Raw genomic sequence first — 20944 nt, forward strand, 5'->3', positions numbered from 1 at the left:
AAAAATATGGCAGTTGAGTGATTTGTGATAACTTTTTTTTTTAAGGTTTAAGAAGTAAGAGAAAGGGGAGATCATGAGATAAAGAGTGTAATTCAGAAAGGAGACTGAATAAGCTAAAGTATTCACAGCTTAATTACTATATAAACTAGGCTGCACTAGTTCTTAATCCAGCTGTTAATACCATTCATCTGTCTATGTAAACGTAGAGACCCTATCTAACTTAGACTGTCTTCCTACAGATATTTCTTGTGGAGTCCTGATTACTGGATGTCATTTCTATACATTCTCATAATTAAAAAAAAATATAACTTTGATCTTTTATAAAAGTGGGTTTCTTTGAACTTGGGGAAAAAAATAAATATTCTAGGTTTGCAGTAGTTCTGCATATACAGTGTATATGCAAGTTTCAAAAAACCTTATAGAAGCATGAAAAATGCCTTTTTGAAAATTTAGCACTGCTGTGATATGAAAGAGTAACTTGTTGCAGTAGAGGAAATATAATTTTTCCCTATCCAGAGAACTGATGATAAAACTGGTCAGATTTGACTAGAAAATAGAGTAAGGTGACTCATATTTATATAAATTAGCGACCCTTTTCTTGTGCTGTCACACCCAATCTCTCCAGACTGCTCAATACAGATCGAGACCTCACACACACCTGCACTCAGACTCAATCTGCAGTAACTTGAGTGTTTCCATAGAAGATTATGAAATACAAGAGTGATCGTTGCCTCACAATAATGTGAAGGTTAATGGGTGTCATTGCTCTACCTGTACATTGTTCAGGTTTACAGATCAGTTTGAGTGCAAACCAGATATCACAGTCAATAGGAAGTGCTCTTTCTTGCCTTGTTTACCTGGCTACATTGTCCATGTCGTTTCCTGTTTTCATCCTGTAACCACTTTTACACTGTTCCTTGTTCTTATGATTAATGCAACAACTTCTCTTTCTGCTGGAAATACAAACATCTGCATCCATTCTTAGCTGATCAACTTTGTTGCTTGTTTTCAATGAAGTGTTGAAGATGAGCAGGAGCAGTTGGGGTTGAGAAGAACCTCAATGTCAGACACAATGGGAGAGGAAAAAAACCATAATAGGGGTCAAAAAGGCAGGCTTGTTCTGCAGCTGGGGAAGTAAGAGGCAGTTCTTGGACTCCCACACAAACAATCTCACAGTCTTCACTGGGATTGCTTGTGTAGGATAACCAGTAACAGAAACTGTCACATAGATAAAAACTGTAACATACAGTGCAATTTGAATCCTTAATGAAGCTTCAGGGCAGCAGAGCTGTACTGACCTGCAGATGAATTGTACAGAACCCTCCCTTGGCCCCATCCAAAGCATCGAACAGCACATTTACCCGGGTACTCCAGAGTAGCTTCCAACAGAAAACATTGTGCTACTTGAGTTATTGTTCATCTCTGCCTCCCTCCAGTAGCTAAAAGGAGAGGGTAAATCATGTTTAGCCTCTGTACCTGCCAAGCAGTACTACCGCTTTGGGAAGCTGCCTGTCGCATCTCCTATTAATGAGCACAGAACTCGGAGCTCCCGACCCGGGAGCAGCAGAATCAGCACATCCCCCGATGCTCCTCCTGGTGTGATAGACAGGGAAGTACCTGTTAAGTCTTGTGGCTGCATGCCAGCATCCAAACACAGCAAGTTCATATTCTGTCAGAATACATCTCTGTCCAGAAACAAAATAACTGCATGAGTTTTGAGAAATGAAAGCATAGATGTGATGATATCAGCAATTTTCAGTACATTGAAAATAATAGAATTTTCAAGAAATTTAATGAGGAGGTTGCCCATTTATTTAAGTCCTTTCTGCAGTCTGTCTAGCAAGGAGCTGTGTCAATGGCCCTTGATCCCAGCAAGCCATAAAACAGCTGCCCCAGCCACATAAAGCTTGCCCCTGGCAGCAGAGAAGGCTTGCAGCATCCTGGGTTTTAGTACAAGGATCATAGCCAGTAGACTGAGGAAAGAAATCATAATCTTTCACACAGTGTTTTGAATAAATTGAAAAGAGACCCTAAGATACAAAAAATTCCAACAGAACAAGAAGGCTGCTAGGGAGAGACCATAGCTCCTACAAGAATTTCTGAGATCAGATGAGATGTGAATAATTATTTCACTGCTGAGACATGTGACTCTTACAAGTAATTTCTAGAAGGACTCCATGATCTATCTTCTCTAAGTGCATTCCTCCACTCTGCATTTATCTTTGAAAATTTGAGATTGATGTATGCAACCTTATAGGGTGCAAGCCAATGATTCCTCCTCTCTCTTTGGTGAAAAATTACATCTCTGGAAAGAGACAATGAAGCAAAAAGAAAAAACTGTATTAAAAAAGCAGGTTTATTTTTCTGTGTTCTTGTTATTAAACATTAACTTTTCATTGCTTGAAAGCTTTACCCTAAAGTCTAGTAAATATAATCAAGCTCTAATTAAATGTTAATGTAGAGTCAGTACGTTAAAAATTCATAAGGAGTGAGCAGATGCTGTGTTTTAGTCAGCATGGTCGAATCGACAGGATCAGATCCCAGCTGTGGAAATCCTCTCACTTGACACACCAGCAGAGCAGCTCCTGTTGGCTGGGCATTCTTAACCACTTCTGTGGGTGGCAGCACACCAGTTAAGGACACAGAGCAAAGGTGCAGCCACCTCTGATCCACAGGCTGTGTTCAACCCACACTGGAGTAGCTGGGCCATGCTATTGGTGTCTGATGTAAAAGTGCAAAAAAGCAACTGACGATCTGTGCCTACTGACACACGACACAGATGCTCCTATCACATTTCTGAAAAGTCATCTCTCACTTTTGCATTTTAACAATCAGCTTTAAGTTCCAGTTTTGAAAATAGAACTCTACTTGACATAATGATCATCATTTCCAATAACATTTTTATGAAAAAATCATTTCTCATTAAAAAATTTAATTTTGAAACTGTTAATAAATTATGGCACTGGAAAAAGGTCAGATTTTCTCTTTCATAAAAACTACTGATGAAATGCCAATAAGAGTACAAGATTAAGTTTTCACAAAAGCTTTTATTGTTGTATTTGTCAGTTCTAAATGAACACTAAATAAAATGAATGTATTTTTCACTAATGGAAACTGACTAAACTATTACTTCCTCTATTATTGCTCATTTACGTATTATCTTGGTCTGATTTTAGTCCACAATCTAGGTTAGATATATAACTGAATACTTTACTAGGCAGTGCCACCACTTCGTCATAAAATTTATTCTATAACATCTTTTCCCTCCTTCATATAATTGGTACCTAGAACTGTGCCTGACCCTTTTGTGCATGCTATAAAGTTGCAGGAAGTTTCCTTACTCCTTGCTGCGAAGAGCTTGCCCATGCACAAGACAGAGCTCAGCTCTTCTGCAGCCATCACAGCCTGAATAATTAATTATCTTGGTGGGAATAACCCTGACAGCTATTTTGCTTGACTCATGACCTTGTGCTGTGTCTGCACAAACGAAAAGTGTTACAACCAAGTCTCTCTTTAAAGTTTTATGTTCTGCAACAGTGCTGAGTCAGGACGTGGTTACTATTGCAAATGTATGCTGTGTGCACATTTTTCCTACTGTTTTTGGGTCCATGATATAAAGAAAGGCAAAACCCAGCAGAAATTATGAAATAGCAATGTCTGTCACTATGGTTTTTCATAGAATACTTTGGATTGTGAGGGACCTTTAAAGGTCACTTAGTCATTACTGGAAATGTTTTCACAATCATTATACTTGCCTAAAAAAATGCTGAAAGTCATTATTTCTTTACACAAAATGGGTCAAGCAAGAGATTATTTCCACAGATGTTTTAAATGTGTGTTGTCTCTGAGGAAAACTTACTATATACAGCACTTTAATTAAACCTTAAGACGCTTTTTCTGAGATACCACTCATTATTTCTCTGAATTCCATCTTTCTTTTAGTGCATATTCCTGAGTTTTACTAACACAATGTGAAATTTGTTGCAGATAGACTGCTTTGGCTTTTTTTTTTAATTATTTTTTCTCCTATGGTTTTAATTTGGTTACAAGTAGAAAATTATTGTCAAATATCAATGTGCTGGAAAAAGTAGACTTTCTGGACAAGCTGTGGTTTTTTTTGCTAGTTGTGTTAATACATTAGATTCAGTTTTCCTCAGTTCTGGCATTTAAGATTCCCTGCACCAATCATTACATGAGTGGGTGTACAGTACAGTAATGCATGTGTGTTTGGCATCTGGTGATCTTTCCCTGGGTGGTTGGTTTACTTGCCAGGGAAGAATCAGGGAGTGGGACTATATCTCCTGGGCCACCTCCAAGGGGAATATGCTGTTCTGTAAATATGTGAGCTAGAGCTAGAAAGCTGGTGGCAGAAGTAAAACACATCTATTGAAGGCAGAGAGAAAAAAATAGGATTCTTTAAGCACATAAAAAGTTCACAAGAAATTGTGGGTCTTAAAGAAATTCTTATTGATATGTAGTGTTGAAGTGCCTCTGATGGGGATTTCTCAAGATCTGCATCTGTACAAAATGCTTGGTGTCAGAAATATAAGTGGATATCATGGAATCTACTTTGGTTCTGTAACTTAACACAATCTCCTACCCCTTAAAAAACCCCAACAAACAAACCAAACCATGCAAAAATAAAACCCCACTCAAGCCAACCAAGCAAAAAAGCAAAAGCAAAAGAAATCCTACCCCCCACCTCTTTCCACTGGAACTAGATAATGTTCTCTTCCTTTTGCAGCATAGGTTACCTGACTTCCAGAGGAATCCATAGAAAGTCCCCATTCCACATTCTTTAAATGTGAGCACTATAAAATAGCTCATGTTCTTACTGGATTTTTTTGCTTTTTTCTTCTGACAGGCATTATGCCTGCAGATCCCAGATGTAAGAAAAGTTAGCTTTAAAATCAAATTCTTATGGAAACAGAAGCCTGACTCTTCTCCAGCATCCACATTTTCCTGGGCACAGAAACATCCTTGTGTTTCTAGGCCTGATTTTTGTAGGAAGCATTTTTGTTGCCAAAAGAGAGAAAAAGATCTGACAAAGGCAGCCACACCTAACTTGAGTTAGCTGGCCCCATTTGTAAAAGTTTTTGGAGTTTGCACAGGTTTCTTAACAAAATGTCACCGAAGTACTCAGCAAGGTGATCAGTTCACCTTGAAACCCACATTTAGTTTTTGCAACACCAGTGCCTTCCACTTAAAATTTCTGTCCAGATGATATACTGAGAATATTTTATATTCTATCACCATATCTTTTGCAGAAAAGATATCACCAGTCTTGTGCATTTTAAACTTCTATCAGATTTGTAGTTTTATTTAATCTTAATAGTTAACTAAATCATAATATAAGTTTTATTTTTAAATCACAATAACATCATAACACCTTTTTTGGAAAAAAACATGCTGAGGTAAAACACATTAGCTTGATTTTTTTTCTTTTGTTGACATCAACTGAAAAGATTATGCAATTAAATGCAAAAGAAAAGGATAAAATCAATCTAAAAACAAATGCATTAAAACAATCAAATGAATAAATGAATGACAAAAATAACTTTGTGAATTAGGTTTTTATATTTTGAGATACAGTATTCTGATAGCAAAACAGTTTTTAAAAAAACACAATATTTTTTTTCTGAAAGACAGTGAGAACAGAGATCATTTCTTTTCTGTGGTCAATTTCAGTTCAAAATCACTGAAAATGGTTGCAATCTCAGTGCTGTTTAAATCAGTGCAAAACTTCTTTAGCGATTTAGTTAGGTTATCTTTTTTAATGCATCTTGGATGAACAGAGGTGTATTCATAATGTAGTAGTTTGTCTGTAAGCACATTTTTACAGTCACACACATTAAATCTATATGTGTGGTTTTCACAAAGCTGAAATCTTACAAACAACTTTGAAACTTCTTTCTTTAAAACTTGTGGAGTTTTTTTTTTTTGTTGTTGTTTGTTTTTTTACTAATTCTTTCAGTGCATTTCATGGCTTGTTTAGACATATACAGGTCCCGTAAATTTGTAGATCTAACTATTTACAAGCATAGGTTTATGCTATGTAGTAGGATATTAAAAGGCAGGAATGCTTTGTTTCCTGCTATATACAATACTGAATGAAAATTGTTGAAGTCACAGCAAAATCAAGTTGAATACAGGTTAAAGAGCATTTACCATCTTCAATATTTGCTTTGGAAGTAAGTGAGTTTCCTCCGCATTTTATTTTCTGCTGCATTACTAGCTGAAAGCAAGGAGCATCATCTCTCTGTTTCTTGCTCCCACTTTAATACTCTCCATGGGACACATCTTTTTGCAGGATCAACATAAAAAGAGTGATTATATCTCTTCATGCAGCTGGTTGCTAAAATCATTAGAATTATTGCAAGCTGGAGCAGAATCTGGTCCATGCAGTTGACTAGGCTTTCTCTTGTGCTTGACTTCAAGCACTAGGAAATAGAACTTGATTGTTGAAATGAGAAAAAGAGGGAAAGAAAATCCTGTAGGGAGAGATTTGCAAAAAAACGAAGAGTCAGATATGCCTGAAGTAGTTTGACATAGACAAAATTTTGGAAAGCAGAATTCCACGAAGAAGATGGATTCCTGGAGCACTTGATTCTGCCTATGTGCCGGGAATCACAGGACGGTTGTTTATTTCCCGCAAATAAACGAACCATGCTGCACAAATATCTGAGTGTGGCCTCTGATTTCTACTCCATTTCAAGATCATCAGCACAATCCCACAAATTGATTATTTTCTTTACAAGTGGTTCTCAATTTAGTGGAAAAAGGAATGCAAAAGCCCTGGATTTTCAAAGACTAGAGCACAGATTTTTTTGCTTTGTTTTAGTGTGCTAATCCATAGCACTGCTGCTCTGATAATAACAAAAACGGACAAAAAAAAAAGCACATAGTATGAAACTCGGATTTATATAAAGCTTTCTCTACAAATAATGATCTTGTAACACTTTATTCAAGAGTCAGAGAAAAACAAACAGTGTCTTAGCTCAGGGGGAAAAGATATGATACTGACATAGACTTATAATATGAAAATAATTTGCTGCACTTCATTATTTTCAAAGGGGAAGAGAACAAGCATAAACTGATGATGGTTAGCAGCAAGCAATCACAGATAGGGTCCAAGGAATTTCTTGTTCCCTAAGCTGTTGTACAAAACTTATTTTTTACTGTGATTATTTGCATCTATATTACACTGGATACAGGGGATACTCTTCTTACTTTTTGTTTCTTACCAACTCTCCAGATTAAATTTAATTACAATACAAAGCAGCCAGATTTGTTCCTAGATCAGAAGTCAATAGACTGCAGCAGCATTTAGGATATTAATGTGCTCTGTGAGTTAAAAGTTCAACTTTCTGAATGAGGATTTTCATAAAGTTACTTGTTGAAATTATCAGTCCAATGAATACACAAAAACAAAGCTGGGTATGTTCCCCTCATTAAAAGTAGTACATGTTGATATGGAATCAAGAAAAAAATTATTTGTTTGTGGTTTTGTGAATTTTTGGGACAAATGTGATGAAATGAACTCCTGGGACCAGCAACAGGATTAGAATGAACACAAACTGAAACACAGGAAGTTCCATCCAAATATGAGGACAAAATTCTTTGTTTTGTTTTGAGGGTGACAGAGCACTGGAAGAGGCTGCCCAGAGAAATTATCTCTCCAGAAGAGGAGTCTCATTCTCTGGAGATATTGAAAACCACCTGAATGTGACCCTGTGCCACCCCACCTGGATAAATTTTCTTTAGCAGAGGGTTGAGCTAGATGATCTCCAGAGGTGCCTTCCAACCCAACCATTCTGTGATTTTGTGTTTGGCTCCTACCTTTGTTTGCATTAGTATATTTTAGAATGCCGGTTGAATTGGGATTAGTTGCAGAGAGGAGAAGAAGTAATAAATGCTAATTCTACTTATAACTTCTTATAAGAATCCACATCTTTCTTTTTTTTACCTCTTTTTCTACTTTTTTTTACCTCTTTTTCTACTTTTTTTTTTCCTTCCTAGCCAGACTGCCTAAATTTTGAAGGTGATTCTAGTGAACTCAGAAATTTCTAAAAAGGAGTTTTGATCTGGTACTGTCTCAAAATAGACTGATATGTGGGAAGATATCTTTTACCTAATATCCTGGATATCAGGAGTAGGCATCTCAGGTGCCCAGTCTTCTTCCTTATAAATAGATTTTGTTGCAAAATTAGCTCTTTCCTGATTAGGTGTACTTTAGCTGCAAGCATACGTGATATCTGAATAATAAACTGCCACAGTAATCAACATGCTGTTTTATGGATATGTTCTCAAAATCTTGACCTATATACCCCATTTGGCCTCTCTAGCAACCCATCTACATTTAGCAGTTGAATATTTTAGAATTCACTGGTCTTCCTCTAATCTAATTTTAGGTCTGATTTTCTTCCACATTGTGTAATGTAAATTTTCCTAAAAGAACATTTTTATATAATTTTATTTGTATTTTTCATGTCCATGGTGAATCTTCTGCTTGCTTAGATATAGGTTGTTTTAGAATAGACAGCCTTTGGATTATCTAGGTAAATCTAGGAATTTCCTAGTTTAAGATATCTGAGGAAGGGGTTGTATTTTTCTTAGAAATTTTAATATGAAATTTTTAGGCCTGTGGAAGGGAGAGCATTGTTTTCCATAATTAACCATTGCTGTGCATTTCTTGTCCCTCCCCATCCCACCCTCTTTAATTGTCCTTCCATAGGTTCTTGGATTCTCTAATTCCAAATTCTCAGTCACTGTTAGTCTGTTCATCTTAATTGCCACACCGAGCATCAGAGCTTTGGCAAATTCTTTAGAGTCTGAGTCAATTTCTTTGTACTTCTTTCTGAGGGTATGTTTATGTGATGTCAGATGAGTGAGTTAGTTTGTTTAATGAAAATACCTCCTACAGTTGGAGATTTATGTTGCTCAGCTGAGACACTTTAACAGCATGTATATGTTCCTTTTCTGCTGTTGTGACAGGCATAGTTAATTAGCTAAGCCCAGTTACACCTTTTGTATGTAAATTCTGGGCTGGTAGGCACTCTCCTGTCAGCATTCTGATTTTCAAATCAGGCCAGAAAGGTGCAGCCTGAACCTGGATCTTCCCATGTGAGCAGCGTGTCTGGCTCGCTGTGCCACCTAGCCTTCAAACAGCAAATATCTCCATGAACATCAATCGTTTGCAATCTTTGTTTTGCATCTACTAAGTGCTTCACTGCTTGAGGTTTGCATTAAGTTATTTTTGACACACTTGGAAAATTCATCTTCTTCCTAAACCTCACAAGCATCTACAGCATATGTCAACTGTGGGGAGATAAATGATAGGTAGAAATGGCTGTTATTCCAACCAAATAAAGGGAAAAGGACTGGCACTGAAATCAGGCTGGTGGGGGGGAGGAGGGTGGAGGGTGGTTCTTTCATTTATATTATTCTTTTTTCTTTTACACAAACTTCTTGGTATTGGAAATGGCAATTGGCACTAACTATATCAGGAACCTAATGACCATTTCTCCAAGATGTTTTTACTAAAGCATGATACAGTCAAAGCTGCTCTAACAGTTTTACAGTACAGTAGAATCAAGTTTTGGTCTCTCGCGTGCAATCAATATTTTTTTTGAACTGTTTTTTTATTTCAAGAAATCAAATGTAAAGATCTATACTACTTTCCTGAAGTTTTTCTTCTCCATTAAACTTTTCAATGTTAAGTATTGAAAAACAGACAAAAGGATTCTAGGAAGCATTAATGTTTTAGGAACTCTAAATTAATTCTAGATTAACATTTATATTTTATCACACATTTTAAAACTAGATGTATTGAAACAGGAGGGCTTTTTATTTATTTAACTGGTAAGAAAACACAGTCTACATAAAACTTCTAGACCTGTAAAAATCATCTAGTTAATGACTGAAACAAATGCAATCATCAGGAACTAGATTTTGGGGGTATTTGCAGTAGTGTACTAGACTTACTTAAATAAAAGGAATTATTCTAGACTTGTAGTTTGGAAGCAGTACAATTTCAAAGAAAGTATTTCAAAGTATAGACTTTTTTAGTTAATATTGGGGTTTTTTATGGTAACTAGATATTTTATTCATAATTTTCCTTAGATGTAGCAATTTTTCCACTTAATAGAAGATAAGAATAGCAATACAATTAGTAGCATAAAAACAATCATATGATAAAAAGCTTTAATGACCCAATTCATCTTTACCATCTGAAGATATTGACAAATATTTTCTGAGTAGTTGTTACAATAATTAGTTTAGGATCCTCATATTTTTTTTATTGTAATGTTTATCTGCTTTTGATTAGGCTTTCAGGAAAGACCAATAGAAGTTACAAGAATTAACATAAATGTATCAACTACAGTATTTTGTGTTTGACCTTCTCTGGAGTCCATGGGAAGGTAAGAAGGTCAGGTGGAGCATGTGAAATCAACCAATGGAAAATAAATCACTGATAAAACTTCTGATAGACTCTGGGGCAAGAGAGGACCTGAAAGAATGGGTGGCCTGGTAAGGGTGTTGGGTTCAGGTTCTAGAAACAGGCCCACATGAGCAGAGTTAAAAGGCTTCTAAGCCTGTTGTTATTATGCTGTTTTTGTTGTTGTTGTTGTGATGATGATGATGATGATGATGACGATGATGATGATCATATTGACAGGTTGAAAAATTTGAGACTGTTTATCTTGGAGAAGAGAAGGATGCATGGAAACCTCATAGCAACTTTCCAATATCTGAAGGGGGCCTACAAGGTGGAGAGGGACTTCTCATAGGAATTGCAGTGATAGGACAAGAGGGAAGGATTTCAAACTGAGATACAGTAGGTTTAGGTTAGATGTTAGGATGGAGAAGCACAGGAACAGGCTGCCAAAAAGAGTTCTGTATGTCCCATCCCTGGCAGGGTTTATGGCCGAGTTGGATGGAGTTCTGGACATCATGATCTAATAAGAGATGTCCCTGACATGGACAAGGGGATTGGAAATAAATTATTTTTAGGTGCCTTTCAACCCAACCCAAATCCCATTCTCTGATTCTATTAATTGCTGTTGTTAGTAGAAGAAGTAATAGTAGTAGTAACAATCTTACTACTACAACCAAAACGGCTGCTACTGCTAATTTTCCAGAGGCACATGCAATAAAGAGATATATCCTTCTGGATACAAAATATATGCTTTAAGAAGAGGAATAGCAGGAATCTCAGGTAAAGGAGAGCAGATGTTCTTTTCCTTCCCCATTTCAAGAGGGCAGGTAATTGCCCTCTTTATTATTATTTCAAAAGACTGATTAAGAAACTTTCTACCTAAGTGTTCTTGGCAGTCATTGTCTTGGCTGGCACAATATCATAATTATGTTTCTATAAATCTTCATATTTCACCTCTTATGTTCTAAGTGAGGTGGCTATCCTGTCATAATTTGCATCTATCCAAACTTATTTCAAAGAGGAACATAAAAAATAAACATTAATTTTACATTAAACAGAAGCACCAAAATATGGTGAGAATTCATTACTCCTTTTTTAAAAAAATGTCTATTAACATCTTCCTTCACTCTCACATTCCACGATATACAATATTTTAATCACTTTTAAATAAGCATCTATTATATTGGTTCAATAATTACATTTAAAGTTTTTTTAATATCCCGGGTTACATATTTTTTCTGCTGCCTAATTATCTTCAGAGTTCATTATGTGCCTATATTGTTATCCAACAGAAGGATAGATTGTACCAAGCTACTGCTTATGCTGGAGGGATTGAAGTAATTTCCACATACATTTTGAGGCACTCTGATATGATCTGCTCTTGACAGCCAATATCTTCCTGCTGCATGTCCAACAAGAATTATTGTCCCCAAGATGGCTTATTAAAAAGGTATATAGATGGGCCACTGAAGTTCTCAAATTTTCCCTGACAATATCTCTCTCTTTGTATTATTTTATTATTGTCCCTCACTCAGAATTTCCTGGAATAAATTATTTGAGTCTCAATTAATTGTTGCAACTGAGAGTTGAAGCTATTAGCAAGCCTTTGGCAAATAGCTGAGCATTAGTATTTATTACAGACACAGATGCATGAGAGGTGCAATCAATTTTGTCTTTGTTGGATTTCAACTTCAGTGAATTGTTCATTGATTTTGGAATTTGAGAGGATTCTAGGAAACTATTAAACAAATGGGCAATTTTGGGAACCATTTTATAACACATATAGTGACAGCCTATACAATAGATGTCAAACCATTTACACAGAGGTCCTTTTCAGCCTCACTTGGTGCACATGATCTTACACCTCATAACGTATTAGCCCATGGTAAATTGTGTTCTTTAGGTAATTTCTCCTTTAGGTATGAATGAGAATTAAAAACCAACATGAAAACATCTCATGTATGGATTTTGTTTGGTAAAATTTTTCTTCCCATTAATATGCTATTATTTTTAAATTTTGCCATTTTGGTATCGTGTGATGACTTACCTAGTGCATTAGAATTCCAGACATCAAATCAGTTTTAAAATAATTTCTTCTTCATATGTTTTGGGCATGCAGTTATTTTCCCCTTTAAAGTATATGAAATTATTTGACAAATTTAATGGATTTTTACAGTTAGTTTACCCAAGGCACATTCTCTGAGTTTTGTATAGGGTGAATCATACAGTTTGGCTAACAAGGTGAAGATATATATTTTTGCATCAGCTTGGATTTCCAAACCAGAAAAATCCTAAATATAAATCTCCCCAAAAGAAAACTCCCAAAATGCACTGAAATAATACTCAAAACATTTAAGTGTGTAAACACCTTCTAGAAACTGTCTTTCAAGCACTTTGAAAATGTGACTCTGCCACATAATTCTTCATCAAAGAGTTAGATTTTATTGTATTATATTCAATATTTGTTGTAGTGTATCATTTAAAAGAGCGTTAATTTTCTCTTCTATTGATATTGACATTTTCATGGGCATGAAAGAGTGTGCGTATTGCTTCATAAAACCTTTTTTTTTGCATCAGGGTAGGAAAATAAGGAGAAATCTTTTAAAAGAGGATTCATTTTTCACTCTCAAGATGCAGAATTTTTTGATCCCAAACTTTATGCTGTCTTCTATTGTCAGCAGTGTGTATAAGCCTATTTTAATAGTCTAATATATCTCATCAGCAAAAATTATGTCTTCAAATGCATATCTATGCATTTCTCCCAAGATAATGTTTCTTTTTTATTACCTCTGCACTCATCTATATAAATTTTAACATCATTTTCTTTTAAGAGTGTAAGGTTGTTTTTTTTCTCAAGTATGAACTATAGGAAACAAAATAATTGAACTCTTTTTAATATACTTTTTTTTTCAAGTTTGCAACACACAAAGTTTCTTTATGCCAACCATCATCTCCTATATCTTTTATTTTCTTGTGGAAATGCTTTTGTTTAAAAATGAATTTTTGATAGTTTTTCTTAAAATGAGCTCTTGGTGCTTGAACTGATACACTGAAATGCAGGAGTATAGGCTGTCATTAATCTCAGGAGTTTTTGTTCAGATGCTGTAATGCTTCCTTATCAAACACAAAGGTTTTGTGTTCACTGTGTGTTTTTCCCCTTAGTGCTAACCCAATTACAGCATTCTCACATTCAGACCAACCATATTTTTAGTGATTGTATGCTAGCTGAGCATTCCCTTCTCATTTAATTTTCTTAGCCTGCTACGTCTTCAGAGAAAAATGGGTGTCAGATAGTAAATTCACCATCCTTTCCTACCAATCACTCTTCATGGAATTTTAATTTTCCAAAGATTTGAAGATTTTTTAAATTAACAAATTTAATACTTACATTTGTGAACACCTTTTTAAAATATAATCATTACCACAGATTGAAATAAGCTTATGAGATTTTTGTATTATACTAAAGATAATAAATAAATATTTTTGTTCACGATCTGTTTAAACACCACTCTAAAACAGGAATCAATTTCTCCCTTATGTATTCAGTCTTAGCTTAGCAGGAGAAAAACACTGTGGGTTAATGAATAAGGAAAAGTTATCCTGGTACATCCCTTCCTATTATACTACTAAGTAACATTATTCACAGCTACCTCTTGAGTCTGAATCTGCCTTGTTGTCAGATGTGATAAATTCTTTTATTACATTTTTACTTACTCAACATAAAACTGCTATTGTAGACTCATGTACTGGCACTGCCTGATATAAAAAAAAAATTAAAATAAAAGTTTTAAAATTTTAAGCATTGCAGAAGACCTTTAATGTTCCCCCTTAATTATCTTTTCTCTTTTCAATTTGGTTGCTAGTCCTCATTGCTGCCTGTCCCATTTGCTCCTTGCAGAAGATACCATTTAGAGTTTTCAGGTTGTGATGCTTCTGAAGTATGACCCTATTCTAGGTTCATTTATCTCTTTAAGACCTTTTATCTCAAAGTGTAATTTCAGTCTATCAAGAATTTTTACCTATGAACAAAGTTGTGTGCTATAGTTTTCTTTGTATCACAGGGCTATAACTTTATTACAAGGCTACTGGTTTTATCATATCATCTGTATGGGAACACCAGCAATGGATTTTATTAAATTATAATATAATATATAAATTATAAAATATAAAAATATAAAATACAAATTATTAAATTAGTTGAGTTGACTGATTTTTAATGTGGTGGAGGAAAAATCTTGAAAAATAACTGCTCCTTGCATTTACAATACAACTTTTCATATCCTAATGATTCTCATTAAATGATCATCCATGTTTTCACAGATGTGGAGGCAGATAATATTCCTTTAAGGAAATGCAAGGTGATTTTATATAAAAAATTAGTTCTTTCCCCTTTGTTGCAGTGTGTTTTGGGGTTTTTTAATCTCAAATATTCACTTTCTGAGAATTCCTTACTTATTTCAATTGGGATTCCCTTTAGAATTAAATTGGGATTTGCCTACTGTTATCCACATATTGCTTTTTAATAAGAAATAATATTTCTATTTCCATCTGGTCTAATTGCTTAATGCAGGTGATTTCTACCTTTGGATTACATATCTTTTTTTTCTTTAATTCTCATGAAGCTGTGGCTGTTTTAGAGGTTTTTCAGTTTCCTCTGTGGCTTGTACACTTTTTTTTTCATTTGTCAGTTTCTGCAGAGCTCTGAGAAGTAGTCCCTGCACCCACACATGTGGTCTGTACAGGTGAGGGGAGCATCACTGTCTTAGTGTGTCTGACAGTTTCTTTAAGCTGTTTCCAGCTTAGTTACTTTATCAAGTGATTCTACCTTTCTCATTTTTTGTCAGTTCCTAGAAAATTTACGCCTTGGGTGCCATTGATTTTATTTTAGGTGCAGCATCTCTAATATCCATCTTTGTGACAAAAACTTGCCTGTTCAATGTCTAGATTTTTGTTGTTGGTGTTAGTTTTTGGTATTAAGATAACCCTAGAGACCGTTTCAGTTACTCCTTTCAATGCCTAAAGAGAATTCCGTTTCTTTTTTAAATCACAAGATTCCTTACAGGAACAACATTCCCATACCTGATCTCAGGGATCTCCAGAGACCTTTTGGTTGTGAGTCTCAGGTTTCCAAAGAACTAAACTGTGGATAGGGACACTCTTTCTCTGCCAAATATAGGACTATGTTATTCTTTCCTCCATTGCAGGGAGTGAAGAGATAGACCAGTGGACCAGGGTAATCTCTCTGGGGCTTAGATCCTTTCACTGAATGGAGGAGCCTAATTTAGCTCCAGATAAGTGAAATGACAGCTGATTTTTAAAGTAATTTTTAGCCATTGTAAAAGGCCACCATATTGTATTCAACACTACTATTCCCATGATATCATTTGACTACCAAGTATTTAATGGAGACAAGGAAGGGAAAATACTCTTGCTTCTACAGGAAGATACTTTCCTGTATCAAGTTTTTAATTCTTTTCCAAGTTTCTCGTGGAGGAAAGTGTGTGTGCTTATTGACATTGCCTCGACTATCCTTGTTTGAGATATCTACTTCCACAGGCCAAGGGAAACAAGAGACCATTAGCCCTGACAGGTAATGGGTCACATGCAGATGTGAAGCCATGTTCTAAGGCTCACCAGCCACAATTTCTGCAGTCATCCTATCTTAATTTCTAGTCCTCAGCAAAAATTGTGGGAATGTGGGAGTTCCAAATCTGATGGAAACGAATGGTGCAGAACTCTGGAGAATTGAAACAAAAGTCTAGGTAGGTCGGGAAATCCTAAGAACAGTCTGGAATTCAAGCAATATTTTCTTTTCTCCCGGGCAACGATGAGGCAGACAGTTGCTTTGAGAGTGCATGTTTGCTCTATTCTTTGTTCCGTGTGTTGCCACATACCTTCTCGGTTGCTTGGAGGTGGCAGTAAGAGCCAAAGAAGCTGCCTGTGGCATGGCTTTCCTTTGGCCAGTACAAACACCTGTGCATGGTGACACCCACATGTTAACACCAGGGGATGCACCAAAGGAGGGGTGATTTGCTCAGACCTCCCAGATCTCAAGACAAGTTTCAGTGAGCTCACCCAGGGAGAAAATGAGGACTAGTCCCTGTCCACACCTAATGCTGTTAGTTAAACACGTCTGATCATCCCTGAATGAAAGGATGAAAATTGTTTTGCTTGAGGAAAAACAATATTGAATTCAATTGTGTAATACTGCACACCAAATTGACTACAACACTCTTTACAGTTAAGTCTGTAGTTCAGCTGTATAACAACTGTATTACAGTCCAAGAAGGAGTTTACGAAGCCTTTTAAACAAGAAAGAACATAGTATGTTTGATATTGCTATGATGTTCCTATATAAAACAAAAATACCAATAAATAGAACCTGAGATTCAAAATTTATTTTGCAGTTGGCTTCCTTAAGGAAAATATAAGGTATTCCTGAGCCTGATCTATTGCAAGTCTCTGTACTTATTATTTTACAGCAAAGAGGGGAAAAGAATCAACAATTAAATTAAATCCAGATGGTGAAATAGTAAATCAGGCTGCTTCACTCGTTTAAAATACAAAATTTATAATAATTGAATGACACAGCTAAGTCAAATAAAGCAAGAAATAATCATCATGGGGACAGAAATGAACACAATAAATCTTTGAAATGTATTTTAGCAATATAAAGAAGAATATTAAATACATCTACTGAAATTTTCTTTAATTCATTGTTAAGTAAATAATAAAGTGAAAAGAGAATTAAAAAAAATGTCAACTAATCTGATTCGGACTTAATTTATGAATAGAAACATGCCTCCTCAAAAAGGCAATTCTACCTTTGGTCCTGATATTCTTAGAGGACTGATCAGATGAATAACTTATAGCTAAGTCATGATCTTTAGTTTTACTGACAAATTTCAATAATAATAATAATAATTTAAAAAAGCTTGACTCAGGACACAGGCAGTGTGAAAATGGCCAAAAGTAATCTTTAGAGAAAATTAGAAATTATATCTTGCTTTGACTTCGAATTTTTAGTCACTTTGCTTCCATCCCAGTATGAATGTCTGTATCTAAATCTACTGTTATTTCAAAACCTGGGTTTTCTCAAGGTAGCTACTACTGGAAAATCTAGAAGAGACTAAATTACCCAGTTTTAAGTAAGAAGCTCCCTTTCACTTGTCTCCAGTCCCCCAGTCTTAGTTCCTTAATTAATTCCCTCCTCTTCTCTGTTCATATCCGATCATTCTGTATTGTTAGGTACTAAGAAGAAAACTGCCCGTCGGACTGTGCAATTTGTGCTCTTAAAGAAGTTCAGGACCTCAGAGGATAGGATTGGCAGCACATATGAAATAGGCAAGGATAGGAGTAATTTCCCTGACTCGGAACAAACTGACCTGTGCAGTGGATCACAGCCATGTGGTAATGTCAGCATCCACGACTGAACGTGGTCCCTTTCCTCTCAACACACGGGTGAGGTCTGGGTTAGGGACTTGGCGTCAGAGGCCATAAGGAAGGCTGTGACGCATTAATGTGAAACTTAAAGGTTGAAGTCCTGGTTTCTGAATGGAAAGGGATGGAAAGAAGCAGACAGAATGGATGTTTTGTTCCAAAAGACAAAAATATAGGGAGATACATTCAAAGATGTAAGGAGATAAGGGTTTGGGAGATGAAGGTTTGTAACTAAAAATCATCCTCAGATTTCCCTTGTTACAGACAATCTGTCACTCACTAGTACATTTTCTTTTTAAAAAAATAAATCAAAACAGAAAACACAGACCTTGTTTTTTCCCCACACCATCTACTGAACACCTTATTTTATCTTTGGAGATCTTGATGTATCCCTTGCTCTCAATATCCTACTTCTCTTTCTATGGATGTGGAAATTCTTCACTCTTGTCCAAGGTTTTTCACAGAACACATCATGAAAGAATAGATCTCTTGTTGCAGCTCTTTTTCTATTCCTATATACCCCAGAGGAGATTTGCAGTGGAGAAACTGAGCTAACAAAAAGACTATGAATTAATGTCTTTCCCCAGAATGCAAGCAAGAAAAAAATTCTTGAATAGAACTGAAAGTTATTAGAGGGACGGAGTTTTTCCTCATTAGAAGACAACTTCTAACAAAGGATAGTTTGCCAAATTAATACTGTAGCTATTCACCTACTCTTTCAAGTAATTATCCTTACAGATAATTATCAAGGAAATAAATTGGACTTTATTCCCTCTATGGAGAAGTCTGAAAGGAAGCGGTATTAAAGGAATTGTGACATAGTAGATACTTCAACCAGCCCTCTGTAGTTAGAACGATGATTTCACATAGGACTCAGCCTTACTCCCTGACAGTTTTTTACAAGACTTTTCACTCTTCCTGAAGCGGCCATCTGATAGTTTTCCTGTTGTATGCTGTATGCCAGGTGTCTCTTTTCAAACCTATGTTCATTCTTGCTTCTCTACTTTCAATATTAATCCAAGGATGAAATTTTTAAAGTTTCTTATTTTACTACTTCGAAAAGTTATGGGAAAGTGTGAAATATATTTCATTACTTGAATATCTGCATCTTTGCCATCTGAAGAGAACACTTGTTCAATAAGAAATGCTTATGGTTGATTCTCAGAGGAAACATGGCTATAAAAACATAATAATATTTGGGTGCTTCAAGATTTCTCTACCCGAGATTTTCTCATTATATTACAGAACTAGATAGAGGTGTAATATAATGTGGCTATGACCTGTGTTTAAATGAGAAAACTTGAACTGAGCAACTTACCATATTTTAGTCTTTTGCACAAACAATCATGCAAAACTAGAATCTCCACTGAGCTAATTGTAGAAAAGGAAAAGATATATAAATTTTGAACATCCTAATACCTTTTCCCTTGGGATTTTTCAAGACTTGCTTCCCCTCCTGGGGTTTAACATAGCAGTTATTTGACCATGCATACAATGGTTCCAGAGAAGAAATTAACACAATATTCCGAATGAAAGAAAATATTTCCTAAATCTAATGTAAACACCCAACAGGGTTAAGACTATTTGACTAACAGTGTACTGTTGTAAAAGGCTTTATTAAGTATTTAATGGTAGCAAACCTATTTTTTTTATGCAAGTGACTACCCTGTAACAAGTAAGAAAAAACTCCTCTAACAGAATGGCACATAAGCCTTTATTTCCCAGTGGTTACTCCTGCTTTTACACAAACATTCAATTGAATCAGTGGTTATCTAGATGGGTAAAATTGATGCACAAGGAAAGAATTATTAAAAAAAAAAATTAACATTTACTCAAGGTAAACATATGCCTAAGATATTACTTGCCAAGTTTTATTTAGTTCAGATCCTCTGGTAAAATAAAATAGCTCTCTAGATTTTTTATAGGAAAACAACAGTTTAACTTTGCTTAATTTTTTTAAGTTGCTAAGAATATAAGCAAAGGTGATTGGGATTTCATCACGTTTGACATCACTTTCATAGATATTATTCTGGTAGTTATCAACCTAGTTTGTAGAGAATGTACATACCAAATTTTTTGGTTGCTCGTGTAATTACTACAATAAAGAAGTCAGACAACGTAAAGAACCTCAGGAAGTTCAACGAGAGGAAGAGCATAACTCTGCACTGAGGGATGAACAGCCCTATGCACAAATATATGCTGAAGAACACTCAGCTGGAAAGGATCTTGGCAGAAAAGGACCTGGAGTCCTGGTGGCCATCAAGTTGAACATGAAACAGCAAGGGTAGAAAAGAACTCCAATATTGCCCTGGGGCACATGAAGCAAAATATTGCCAGAAGGACAAAGGACATGATCTTTCCCTTCTACTCAACACTGGCAATGTTACATCTGGGATTCTGGGTCCAGTTTTGGGCTCCCTAGTACGGGAGAGATGTGGACATATTGGAGACACCCCAGGAAAGAGCCATGAAGATGCTGGAGGCACTGGGGTATCTGGTCTGTGACAAAAAGCTAAGGAAACTGGGACTGTTCAGCCTGGAGAACAGAAACCTCAAGAAGACCTTGTCAGCCTACATAAAGACTTAAAAGGAGAGTGCAATGGCACAGTGAGGATGGAGCCAGGCTCATTGCAGTGGTGCCAGTGACAAGACTAGAGCCAATGAGCACAAACTGTAACAAAGGAGGCTCTCTCTGAACCTCAGAATACACTTTTTTATAGAATGGGTGACCAATCCCTGACACGGGTTGCCCAGAGAAGTTGTGGAGTCACCATCCTTGGCAATATTCAAACTGGAAATGGTCCTGCTTGAGTAAATTGTTGAACTAGATGGCCTTAAGAGGTCCCTTCCAGCCTCAGCTGTTCTGGGATTTTGTCAGTGCAGACTTAAAGTTACATGAAGTTATATATATACTCTCTGTATCTGTACAAAGGGCATTTGTATTTCTGTATAACACATATTCATGAACCCACAGGGTTTTTTTTGGTTTTTTTTTTTTTTCACTAAATACAGTACAATAAACTACAAAGACATTTAACTTATAATTAAATGTAGTAACACTTACTG

Source organism: Sturnus vulgaris, chromosome 3 (genome assembly GCF_052056855.1).
Source record: "Sturnus vulgaris isolate bStuVul1 chromosome 3, bStuVul1.hap1, whole genome shotgun sequence".
NCBI classification, from domain to species: domain Eukaryota; kingdom Metazoa; phylum Chordata; class Aves; order Passeriformes; family Sturnidae; genus Sturnus; species Sturnus vulgaris.